The 9,829-nt window shown below is 55.8% G+C and overlaps 2 pseudogenes; both read right to left on the bottom strand.

Moving 5' to 3' along the window:
- Positions 1-4,338: 4,338 nt before the first annotated feature.
- LOC119159305 lies at positions 4,339-5,341 on the bottom strand (annotated as a pseudogene).
- A 3,233-nt stretch (positions 5,342-8,574) lies between these two features.
- On the bottom strand, positions 8,575-9,577 carry LOC119159306 (annotated as a pseudogene).
- Positions 9,578-9,829: the final 252 nt, after the last annotated feature.

Raw genomic sequence — 9,829 nt, 5'->3', positions numbered from 1 at the left:
GCTACAAGGGCAGTGACAGCCAGGCATGCCCTCACAGCAATGGGACGCATGTCATGGTACACATGGGGAGAGGGTGATGAGCAGGACCCCTCTCAGCTTGCTTCAGGATGAACCCATGGCACAGGACAGCACGAGGCATCAGGGCATCATGAAATGGAGAAGAAAGCGGAGGAGAAGGAGATGACAACACCAGCTGGCCGTGTTTCCAGACAGCCCAGGATGGCACCTGGCTTCCTTCCCTCCTTTGCAGGAGGGCACGCGGGTGCTCAGCCCATCTGGAAACTCTGGCCAGCAGCTCCGTCCTCAGTCCGGCACCTGGCTTTGGGCTTCCCGTCAATGCACTCGCTGGACGTCCGGCCCGGCTTTAGCAGGCAGGCATCTTCTGCTCGTGTAGCGGCCACCAAGGCCAGAGAGGCTAAAGCCCCCGGAGTTGATGGGCACTCCCTCCTCACTCAGGATGCTGCCCACAGCAGCGGAGGTGCTGGATCCCACGGCGGTGTTCTGGGGAAGGAGCTGAGGATGGGTCCGGGCAGGGTCACCACCACGGGAAGGGCTGGATCACCACGCGGGAGTCCTGGCACTGCCTGACGCAGGGCTCGTTGCAGCTGTTGGCAAGCGGGGTTGGGCCACAGGGCGGCACAGATCGTAGCAGGACATGGCTGAGGGACGGAGGTGCACCTGGGAGGGAGGGCACGGAAAGCACACGCAGCATGAGAGGGGCAGCCTGACAGCCTGCTCGGCAAGAGCAACGCCACAGGCTGGGGCAGGGACAGCCTGCGTTTGGGAGAAGAGAGTTCAAGAGCCCAGAGCCCACAGGGAGCCTGGAAAACAAAGCCCAGGATCTTCTCCGAGAGAAGTGCAGCAGACAGTAAGGTGGACAGAGACACTGGGAGCACGATGAAGGAGCAAGGCTCTCAACAAAAGCTACACCGAGACAAAGGGACAAAGAGGAGAAGAAGAGAAGAGGAGAGTGAGGCAAAGGTGTTTGCAGCTCACCTTGTTCACCAAGGAGGAGAAGGCAGGAGAAGTGGATGAGGATACCTGCAGCTGGACTGGCTTTTATACTGCTCCAGACCGCCCCAGGCCCAGAGGCACCCTTTGTGCATGTAATGTGTTTACCAACAAGCCCATCTTGCATGCAAAACTTCTCAATTAAAGAAATGAGAACACTGCTTATGTTCCCTGCAACGCTGCCTTTTCATTTCCTTGTTCATGACATGGCCGTTCAGCCACACAGGCTCCTTCAAGTGACGGTATTAGAGGCCAAAATATTTCTGGGCCGCTGACACAGAACCAAAGAAAAAGATTAAGGCAAAGAGAAGGAAACGGCGTAATTCGCCGGACGATGCCAACATCTTGCCCTCCTGGCGTTGGTTTTCAGATTTTGGCCCACCAAATGCAGCCTCATCGCCTTGTAAACCTTTCATTGAAGGCCAGGCTTCCAACAAGCTTCCCATGGGAGCCAGTCAGCTTTCCCTATCGACCAGCTCAGGCTGCCTGAGGCACCAGCTTCCCAAGCACGCCAGCTCTGCCCTTGGGCTTTAGCCCTTCCTTGATACTGAGCGTTGCTCTCGGCAGAAATAAGCCTAGCTCTTTTCTCTCTCAGCTCTGTCAGCAGCATCTAGAGGTCCCCAGTCCCCACCACAGGCACCTTTCGGAAAGAAGGATGTTGCTCTGACACAACCAGGTATTGTTTGCCATTCCTGGTAGACTGGCATGCACCCCCAGAACAAGGCACCTGCTGGGGACTAAATACAAGCCCTTTCCTCCTCCTCCTCCTCCTCCTCCTCACGGTCCATGACTCAGCTTCTGCTGTGGCTCCGCATACTGGCAGGACAGCACATGCAGTTCCAAACTCTCAGCAAGATTTCCATGCAACACATCACTCTCCACAGAAACAGCGAGGGCTGGCAGTGCCAGCAAGGACAGCCTGGAGAGCAGCAGGTGTCAGGATCTCCCCAGGGATGCATTCCAAGGGAAGGATTCCATGCTCGGCACAAGTGTTCCCAGGGCAGAAAGCCAGCTGAATGTCCCCAACAGGAATGAAAGCCCAGCTTGGGGCACAAGCCGCATTCCTCTGACACCCCAGCCATGTCCTCACTGCAAGGAGTCCTTCCCCAATTAGGCTGGGACTCCACCAGGGACAGGCAGCTCTCTAATCACACGGGCGCGGGCCAAATTCCTCATTTAAGGTGATGAAGAGCTTAGAAGTCACGTTGGTTAAAATGATGACAGTGAAAGCCCATCAAAGTAGAAACGCTGCCAGGGGTCAGTGAGAGCCAATTGCTCCCTGCCGGCTGAGAGCCAGGAGGTGAGATGACAACAAGGCCAGGAGGGCAGCAGCCTCACTAGCAATGGCCCCGTTGCACAGTAAGTGAGCAAGGAACATCCACAGACAGGAGACGGGTGGCAGCCCAGAGACCAGCTCAACCATCAAGTTCATGGATGAAGCAGGACTGGCATCAAGCAGGACAGTCAGTCCCCACATCAGGAGCAGACCCAGTCACAGTGACCTGGTCCAACAGAGCTCACTGAATCCTGACCAGGGCCATAGTGTCCAGGACACGCCCAAGGAGAGGCTGGCACATCAGTGGGTTCCTTGCACTCAGGATCAAGGGGGTTCGTGGTCAGTCATAAGCCAGCCTGCAAAGGAGCAGGAGGCTTACAGTCCTGCCAGCCAGCTGAGGAAAGGGATAAAGGCCAGGACAGAGCTTGAATAAAGGTCTGGGTCAAAGGGAAGAGGGAGGAGAGAGAGACCGCAGGTGAGGCTGAGCAGAGCCATCGGCCTTGTTGGTACTGCACTCAGGTCCACTGATGGGCAAGAGGAGGGTATCTCCTGTGCACCTGGCACAAAGGACACCAGCTCCACCTGTCACAGCAGTGGGGAGAAGGACTTGCTCCTGCAAGAAGGATTTCATAAATAAATATAAATATTTTTAATTTTATTTTTATAAATAAAAATACATACATTTATTTTCCATAAATGCAAGATAGGTCTCTTCTTCTAAGGGTCATTTCCATCACGTCCCTGACCCAGAAAATTCACAGGTAGTGTCTCCTGCCAGGCCTTGCTACTCCCACTGTCAGCACCTATGGCAAGGCCCTGCCCAAAGGCTCCAGTGCCCGGCCACAGCCCGCTCTGGTCACGTCCTGCAGATGCCGCCTTCCCTCCCTGGTACCATCTTCTCACCCCACCTTGCTCCTGCTGGCAGCTCAGCCTGGCTCAGGAGCGTTGCTGGAGAGGGCATTTCCTGAGGGCCTTCCTGCGGAGCAGGGCACAGGGGCCTTGGCGGTGGCAGCTGTCCTGCAGGGAAGACAGGCCTTGAGCCATGGCAAAAGGCACTGTAGGGGTTCACGCAGCGTATGGGACAGAACAGGAGGTGCCCCTCTCTCCACCTGAAACAGGACAGGGGCACGGGATAAAAACACCAGTTGTGGAGTGACTAGAGCACGCTGGAGCAAGGCAGAGGCAGTTGTCCTCTCCCACATCTCCTGTGGCAGGAGCAACCACCACATCCCGGTGGAGTAGGCCCCACCAACTACACGCCGCCTCCATGCACCAGCAAAGTCACTTTCCTCCCTGACATCTGAGGTCTTGCAATTCAGGGCAGAAGGGCAGGAAGAGACAATGGCTGCATCGTGGAGGGTGCCTTCTTTGCTTCCCCTGCTGTGCAAGGGAACGAGAGGGACTTGCTAAATGCCCACACTTCACTGTCATGAAGGCCACGTGGCCTCCCAAGCAGGGACTGTGGCGCTGTGCCAGTGTTGCTGAGTACTTGAGAAAAGGGCCTGGTGGGCACAAAGAGGTGGCCTGAGAGCCAAGTGAAAGTTTGCAATTCCATTGGCATCTGGCACACATCAAGCACCTCTTGGAGCCATTGAAAACATGGCAAGAGATATGCCAAGAGCCACAAAGGTATGGTGTTCAGAACCCAGGAAGGTGGGTGGCCTCAGGAAGGACATACCACGTATAAAAAGTCACATACAACTTAAAATTTCCACTGGACACATACCCCCAATTCCAAAGGAATGATGCAAGAGCAACACATACTTTCAACCTCAACTTTGCCCTGTATACCATCCCATCTCCCTCTGAACAGTTTGGCTGGGCATCCCAGGAGGGAAGGAACATGAGGAGACATCAAGTTACAATGCAGCATCAGCTTTAATGAGTCTAAAGAGAGAAACAAAGCAGTGTGTGTTGGAAGGGACGCGGTCCAGGCTGCTACAAGGGCAGTGACAGCCAGGCATGCCCTCACAGCAATGGGACGCATGTCATGGGTACACATGGGGAGAGGGTGATGAGCAGGACCCCTCTCAGCTTGCTTCAGGATGAACCCATGGCACAGGACAGCACGAGGCATCAGGGCATCATGAAATGGAGAAGAAAGCGGGAGGAGAAGGAGATGACAACACCAGCTGGCCGTGTTTCCAGACAGCCCAGGATGGCACCTGGCTTCCTTCCCTCCTTTGCAGGAGGGCACGCGGGTGCTCAGCCCATCTGGAAACTCTGGCCAGCAGCTCCGTCCTCAGTCCGGCACCTGGCTTTGGGCTTCCCGGTCAATGCACTCGCTGGACGTCCGGCCCGGCTTTAGCAGGGCAGGCATCTTCTGCTCGTGTAGCGGCCACCAAGGCCAGAGAGGCTAAAGCCCCCGGAGTTGATGGGCACTCCCTCCTCACTCAGGATGCTGCCCACAGCAGCGGAGGTGCTGGATCCCACGGCGGTGTTCTGGGGGAAGGAGCTGAGGATGGGTCCGGGCAGGGTCACCACCACGGGAGAGGGCTGGATCACCACGCGGGAGTCCTGGCACTGCCTGACGCAGGGCTCGTTGCAGCTGTTGGCAAGCGGGGTTGGGCCACAGGGGCGGCACAGATCGTAGCAGGACATGGCTGAGGGACGGAGGTGCACCTGGGAGGGAGGGCACGGAAAGCACACGCAGCATGAGAGGGGCAGCCTGACAGCCTGCTCGGCAAGAGCAACGCCACAGGCTGGGGAGCAGGGACAGCCTGCGTTTGGGAGAAGAGAGGTTCAAGAGCCCAGAGCCCACAGGGAGCCTGGAAAACAAAGCCCAGGATCTTCTCCGAGAGAAGTGCAGCAGACAGTAAGGTGGACAGAGACACTGGGAGCACGATGAAGGAGCAAGGCTCTCAACAAAAGCTACACCGAGACAAAGGGACAAAGAGGAGAAGAAGAGAAAGAGGAGAGTGAGGCAAAGGTGTTTGCAGCTCACCTTGTTCACCAAGGAGGAGAAGGCAGGAGAAGTGGATGAGGATACCTGCAGCTGGACTGGCTTTTATACTGCTCCAGACCGCCCCAGGCCCAGAGGCACCCTTTGTGCATGTAATGTGTTTACCAACAAGCCCATCTTGCATGCAAAACTTCTCAATTAAAGAAATGAGAACACTGCTTATGTTCCCTGCAACGCTGCCTTTTCATTTCCTTGTTCATGACATGGCCGTTCAGCCACACAGGCTCCTTTCAAGTGACGGTATTAGAGGCCAAAATATTTCTGGGCCGCTGACACAGAACCAAAGAAAAAAGATTAAGGCAAAGAGAAGGAAACGGCGTAATTCGCCGGACGATGCCAACATCTTGCCCTCCTGGCGTTGGTTTTCAGATTTTGGCCCACCAAATGCAGCCTCATCGCCTTGTAAACCTTTCATTGAAGGCCAGGCTTCCAACAAGCTTCCCATGGGAGGCCAGTCAGCTTTCCCTATCGACCAGCTCAGGCTGCCTGAGGCACCAGCTTCCCAAGCACGCCAGCTCTGCCCTTGGGCTTTAGCCCTTCCTTGATACTGAGCGTTGCTCTCGGCAGAAATAAGCCTAGCTCTTTTCTCTCTCAGCTCTGTCAGCAGCATCTAGAGGTCCCCAGTCCCCACCACAGGCACCTTTCGGAAAGAAGGATGTTGCTCTGACACAACCAGGTATTGTTTGCCATTCCTGGTAGACTGGCATGCACCCCCAGAACAAGGCACCTGCTGGGGACTAAATACAAGCCCTTTCCTCCTCCTCCTCCTCCTCCTCCTCACGGTCCATGACTCAGCTTCTGCTGTGGCTCCGCATACTGGCAGGACAGCACATGCAGTTCCAAACTCTCAGCAAGATTTCCATGCAACACATCACTCTCCACAGAAACAAGCGAGGGCTGGCAGTGCCAGCAAGGACAGCCTGGAGAGCAGCAGGTGTCAGGATCTCCCCAGGGATGCATTCCAAGGGAAGGATTCCATGCTCGGCACAAGTGTTCCCAGGGCAGAAAGCCAGCTGAATGTCCCCAACAGGAATGAAAGCCCAGCTTGGGGCACAAGCCGCATTCCTCTGACACCCCAGCCATGTCCTCACTGCAAGGAGTCCTTCCCCAATTAGGCTGGGACTCCACCAGGGACAGGCAGCTCTCTAATCACACGGGCGCGGGCCAAATTCCTCATTTAAGGTGATGAAGAGAGCTTAGAAGTCACGTTGGTTAAAATGATGACAGTGAAAGCCCATCAAAGTAGAAACGCTGCCAGGGGTCAGTGAGAGCCAATTGCTCCCTGCCGGCTGAGAGCCAGGAGGTGAGATGACAACAAGGCCAGGAGGGCAGCAGCCTCACTAGCAATGGCCCCGTTGCACAGTAAGTGAGCAAGGAACATCCACAGACAGGAGACGGGTGCAGCCCAGAGACCAGCTCAACCATCAAGTTCATGGATGAAGCAGGACTGGCATCAAGCAGGACAGTCAGTCCCCACATCAGGAGCAGACCCAGTCACAGTGACCTGGTCCAACAGAGCTCACTGAATCCTGACCAGGGCCATAGTGTCCAGACACGCCCAAGGAGAGGCTGGCACATCAGTGGGTTCCTTGCACTCAGGATCAAGGGGGTTCGTGGTCAGTCATAAGCCAGCCTGCAAAGGAGCAGGAGGCTTACAGTCCTGCCAGCCAGCTGAGGAAAGGGATAAAGGCCAGGACAGAGCTTGAATAAAGGTCTGGGTCAAAGGGAAGAGGGAGGAGAGAGAGACCGCAGGTGAGGCTGAGCAGAGCCATCGGCCTTGTTGGTACTGCACTCAGGTCACTGATGGGCAAGAGGAGGGTATCTCCTGTGCACCTGGCACAAAGGACACCAGCTCCACCTGTCACAGCAGTGGGGAGAAGGACTTGTTCCTGCAAGAAAGGATTTCATAAATAAATATAAATATTTTTAATTTTATTTTTATAAATAAAAATACATACATTTATTTTCCATAAATGCAAGATAGGTCTCTTCTTCTAAGGGTCATTTCCATCACGTCCCTGACCCAGAAAATTCACAGGTAGTGTCTCCTGCCAGGCCTTGCTACTCCCACTGTCAGCACCTATGGCAAGGCCCTGCCCAAAGGCTCCAGTGCCCGGCCACAGCCCGCTCTGGTCACGTCCTGCAGATGCCGCCTTCCCTCCCTGGTACCATCTTCTCACCCCACCTTGCTCCTGCTGGCAGCTCAGCCTGGCTCAGGAGCGTTGCTGGAGAGGGCATTTCCTGAGGGCCTTCCTGCGGAGCAGGGCACAGGGGCCTTGCGGTGGCAGCTGTCCTGCAGGGAAGACAGGCCTTGAGCCATGGCAAAAGGCACTGTAGGGGTTCACGCAGCGTATGGGACAGAACAGGAGGTGCCCCTCTCTCCACCTGAAACAGGACAGGGGCACGGGATAAAAACACCAGTTGTGGAGGACTAGAGCACGCTGGAGCAAGGCAGAGGCAGTTGTCCTCTCCCACATCTCCTGTGGCAGGAGCAACCACCACATCCCGGTGGAGTAGGCCCCACCAACTACACGCCGCCTCCATGCACCAGCAAAGTCACTTTCCTCCCTGACATCTGAGGTCTTGCAATTCAGGGCAGAAGGGCAGGAAGAGACAATGGCTGCATCGTGGAGGGTGCCTTCTTTCCTTCCCCTGCTGTGCAAGGGAACGAGAGGGACTTGCTAAATGCCCACACTTCACTGTCATGCAGGCCACGTGGCCTCCCAAGCAGGGACTGTGGCGCTGTGCCAGTGTTGCTGAGTACTTGAGAAAACGGCCTGGTGGGCACAAAGAGGTGGCCTGAGAGCCAAGTGAAAGTTGCAATTCCATTGGCATCTGGCACACATCAAGCACCTCTTGGAGCCATTGAAAACATGGCAAGAGATATGCCAAGAGCCACAAAGGTATGGTGTTCAGAACCCAGGAAGGTGGGTGGCCTCAGGAAGGACATACCACGTATAAAAAGTCACATACAACTTAAAATTTCCACTGGACACATACCCCCAATTCCAAAGGAATGATGCAAGAGCAACACATACTTTCAACCTCAACTTTGCCCTGTATACCATCCCATCTCCCTCTGAACAGTTTGGCTGGGCATCCCAGGAGGGAAGGAACATGAGGAGACATCAAGTTACAATGCAGCATCAGCTTTAATGAGTCTAAAGAGAGAAACAAAGCAGTGTGTGTTGGAAGGGACACGGTCCAGGCTGCTACAAGGGCAGTGACAGCCAGGCATGCCCTCACAGCAATGGGACGCATGTCATGGGTACACATGGGGAGAGGGTGATGAGCAGGACCCCTCTCAGCTTGCTTCAGGATGAACCCATGGCACAGGACAGCACGAGGCATCAGGGCATCATGAAATGGAGAAGAAAGCGGGAGGAGAAGGAGATGACAACACCAGCTGGCCGTGTTTCCAGACAGCCCAGGATGGCACCTGGCTTCCTTCCCTCCTTTGCAGGAGGGCACGCGGGTGCTCAGCCCATCTGGAAACTCTGGCCAGCAGCTCCGTCCTCAGTCCGGCACCTGGCTTTGGGCTTCCCGGTCAATGCACTCGCTGGACGTCCGGCCCGGCTTTAGCAGGGCAGGCATCTTCTGCTCGTGTAGCGGCCACCAAGGCCAGAGAGGCTAAAGCCCCCGGAGTTGATGGGCACTCCCTCCTCACTCAGGATGCTGCCCACAGCAGCGGAGGTGCTGGATCCCACGGCGGTGTTCTGGGGGAAGGAGCTGAGGATGGGTCCGGGCAGGGTCACCACCACGGGAGAGGGCTGGATCACCACGCGGGAGTCCTGGCACTGCCTGACGCAGGGCTCGTTGCAGCTGTTGGCAAGCGGGGTTGGGCCACAGGGGCGGCACAGATCGTAGCAGGACATGGCTGAGGGACGGAGGTGCACCTGGGAGGGAGGGCACGGAAAGCACACGCAGCATGAGAGGGGCAGCCTGACAGCCTGCTCGGCAAGAGCAACGCCACAGGCTGGGGAGCAGGGACAGCCTGCGTTTGGGAGAAGAGAGGTTCAAGAGCCCAGAGCCCACAGGGAGCCTGGAAAACAAAGCCCAGGATCTTCTCCGAGAGAAGTGCAGCAGACAGTAAGGTGGACAGAGACACTGGGAGCACGATGAAGGAGCAAGGCTCTCAACAAAAGCTACACCGAGACAAAGGGACAAAGAGGAGAAGAAGAGAAAGAGGAGAGTGAGGCAAAGGTGTTTGCAGCTCACCTTGTTCACCAAGGAGGAGAAGGCAGGAGAAGTGGATGAGGATACCTGCAGCTGGACTGGCTTTTATACTGCTCCAGACCGCCCCAGGCCCAGAGGCACCCTTTGTGCATGTAATGTGTTTACCAACAAGCCCATCTTGCATGCAAAACTTCTCAATTAAAGAAATGAGAACACTGCTTATGTTCCCTGCAACGCTGCCTTTTCATTTCCTTGTTCATGACATGGCCGTTCAGCCACACAGGCTCCTTTCAAGTGACGGTATTAGAGGCCAAAGCTTTTCCAGAGGAAATGACACGTCAGCACAGGCAGATGATGCAGCCAGTGATGGGGAGTGTCCCACCTCGCCAGCCCCATGCCCTGCA

Source organism: Falco rusticolus, chromosome 19, assembly GCF_015220075.1.
Source record: "Falco rusticolus isolate bFalRus1 chromosome 19, bFalRus1.pri, whole genome shotgun sequence".
Classification (NCBI taxonomy): domain Eukaryota; kingdom Metazoa; phylum Chordata; class Aves; order Falconiformes; family Falconidae; genus Falco; species Falco rusticolus.
This window is presented reverse-complemented; position numbering and strand designations above follow the sequence as displayed.